Below are 3454 nucleotides of genomic sequence, written 5' to 3' on the forward strand. Positions count from 1 at the left end.
TTCGGATTCGAAATCTAAAATGATCTTTGGGATACTTATCATGAAATAATCATCATTAGTAATGCAGATGTAATTGAAAAAGTCTATGAATATTAAAAGGTATACTCAATTATATTATTAGTTACAGCACAAGCCTTCGATGAGGTATGGTATGACGGCCTTGTTTATAAGCGACAGAAAATGTTACCAAAACAACACAAAGAGCTATTAAATTAATAATCTTACATTACAGCTAGAATGTTTAGAATCAAACAAGAGGAAGCCTATTCTATAATTAAAGAAGCCAAAGAAGGCGTAGCAAAAAGAAATGTACTATAGTCAATGTTTTACCTACTCCTCACATGTGATGCACCACATGAAAATTATTACGATGTCTATATTTACTGATGATACTGCGATTCTTGCTGTAGGAGCCAATAACGAAGAAGCTATACAAAAATTATAACGGGCAAGTGACCATATAAACAATTGCACCCATACCTGGAAAATAAAAATTAAGGAAACTAAATCTGCAAGCACTAATAACATTGAAGAATACTATCCATTCCATATCGCAAAAACGGTGAGTATCTCGGAATGAATCTTGATGCAAAACTTCGCTGAAAGGAACATATAGAAAAGAAAAGGAAATAATTAGAGTTAAAATATAGGAAAATATATTTGTTAATTGGAAGAAAATCACAATTATCAATACATAGTAAATTGCTATTATATGAGCATTGGAACCTATATGGATATACGGAATTAAATTATGGGGATATGTGGATGTTCCACAAGAAGCAATATAAATACTATACAAGTTTTCCGTAACAAAGTCCTGAGAAGTATTGTAGATCCTACCCACACCCAGATCCTACAGGACTGATTACTTACACAGAAACCTTCAAATACCGACCGTCAGTAAGGAAGTCAAGATAATTGCAAGGAGACATTACGACAGATTAATCTCAATATCGAAGTAATACAACTCTTAGATAACACCAGAACAGGACACATACTCAAAAGAATCAAATCAGTTGATCGTGTGTAGTGTAGTAGAGTGAGTTGCATTTAAAGGAAAAACAGAAGTGTTAATACAAAATCATTATTACACCAGAGACTAAGATAGTGCCGATAGGTCCTCCTAGATATATAACTAGATTAAAGTTATTGTGAAGATAAATTGTAGGTTAGTCGGTAACAACTAATAACAATGTAATAAATACATTTAAAAAATAGTAATGCTATTTATAAAAACATTAACTCCCTGTATTTGATTTGAGTACAGTGTTGTGTTTAATATAAATATTCTTTCATGAAAGTGATATTGATAGCTAAGCCCAGAAAGCCACCAAATTAGATCTCATATTATAACCTTATTATATAAAAAATGCTGCTTATGAAGAGTGCGTTCTGTTCTTTATGTCCCACAAGTTGATGATAAGTTGTGGTATAGAATGGCGAAGCAAACTGAATTAGATCTAGCCACGTGAAATTCTGTAATAAAAAAAATCGGTATTAACATATACACCATTCTACAAGTATTACATATTAGCAACCCTGCTTCTGTGTATGTATTGATAGGTATGTGTTGCTTAGTTTACATGTAGAGTGTTGGTGCTCGTTTAAGTAGCGAAAGGGAAGATAATGATTTATTTAAGTAATACTACTTCGACAAAAACTTCACGAAGTTAACATTTAAGGAAAAACTCCGGTTGCGAAACCCTTTATAACTGAAGCCAACGCCAACCTGCGAAAAAAGTGGTGTAACGATCATAAAACCTGGATATTTGATGATCGGAAGAATGTCGTATGGTCGACAGCACCCAGTCGTGTATTAACTCAAGATCGCGAATCAACAGTTAGTTTGGCAAGCTGCTCCTTCGCCGACTACTCATGCTCAAAATGGCTGCCCGGTTGGCGGTTGCCATATCCCCAAACTTAATGAAGTAGTGAGTTTAGTAATCTAGAATCATCAGCTGTGAGGCGGTTTCGGTTTAGTGTAAGAGGTAAATTTTTTGGCAAAATTAGTTTTTTTTTATTTAACATAATTCCCTTCAAGGGTGATACAATGATTATAGCGACTCTCCAACTTTTCGATACCATTTTTTTAGTACGATTTATCAAAAGTGAGCTCGCACGGCAACCACCTTGCACAGAGCTTTCTCATACCCAAATATTCGTGAATGATAAGATGTACACGTTCAGTTGATATCTTTAAAGTGTCTGCTATTTCATTCAATTTCAATTTACGGTAATTCAAAGTCATTTTATGGATTTTTTAAATGTTTTTGCCGGTAACAATCTCTTTTGGGCGTCCACTGCGTTCACCGTCTTCGGTGCTCATTTCACCACATCTAAACTTAGCATACCAATCCTTGATGGTTGATTTTCCTGGGGCAGTGTCCGGAATCTCGGCATCAAGTCAACTTTTTTCTTCAACTGTATTTTTTCCCTTTAAAAAGCAATATTTTATCAAAACACGAAATTTTTCTTCATCCATTTTTGTCACAATTACAAAAGTTGCTTCACTCAAAATGCTATTATTCATAAACTAATGATGTCAAATTTACACACACCCTTTTTGAGGGTTAGGGCTATCTAAAAAAATATATGAATCTAATTCTAGTAGCGCCATCTATGTGTCAGGCCGGGAAATTTTCAATTGACCTGTTACTGGTAAGGCCAGCGGCAGTCCCACTACCACACAGTAAATCATGCTCCAGGTCGAGTCTCTATGAGCGGATATCCACCACCTGGTTTTAGGCCAAAACAAAAAATATGTTGTATGGTCCAATAAATCATAATTTTCATTGTATTCTACGAGGAAAATCTCAAAAGAAGTCTACGATCCAGATATCCCCAATAAATCGTATTCCATTGCAAGAGAAATATACAAATCTTTAAGTTAGGTTTGTTATTAAATAATACAATATTAAAGTATTGACGGACTATACATGTATTTCGCTAATTTGTTATTATAAATGTGTACATTTATATTTTCTGATATTATTTGGGACTAACAAGAAAATTAAAATATATAACCATGGATTTACCTGAACACCTTTTTGGTATGCATGTCCATTGGTTATGTGAGTGAGTAACCCATATACCAATTAATTTATTTAAATAACCTTGAAATATCTAAACAATATATAATTAAGATTGAAAATTGAATAATATAAAATCTGCTGTATCAGCAATATAGTTGTTATGTTTATAATTATATTTATTTAATAGAATATTATTTATTTACATTTTATTACATGCGATAACAAGATATCCATTAAAACAAAACAAATAAGAAAAATGAACAATCATGGTCAAGGATTGCAGGAAATATTTTTTAGATTTACACATCGATAACATTGCGTTTAAAAATACTTTTGATGGACGATGGATCGAGCTTTCGGTTAATTTGCTAGTTACGGAGATCGTTTAAAGAGTAAAATATGGCGCCACATAATAGTCGGCG

The sequence above is a fragment of the Rhynchophorus ferrugineus genome, unplaced genomic scaffold, assembly GCF_030347505.1.
Source record: "Rhynchophorus ferrugineus isolate W39M unplaced genomic scaffold, kcgeb_rfMv2 rfM3, whole genome shotgun sequence".
NCBI classification, from domain to species: domain Eukaryota; kingdom Metazoa; phylum Arthropoda; class Insecta; order Coleoptera; family Curculionidae; genus Rhynchophorus; species Rhynchophorus ferrugineus.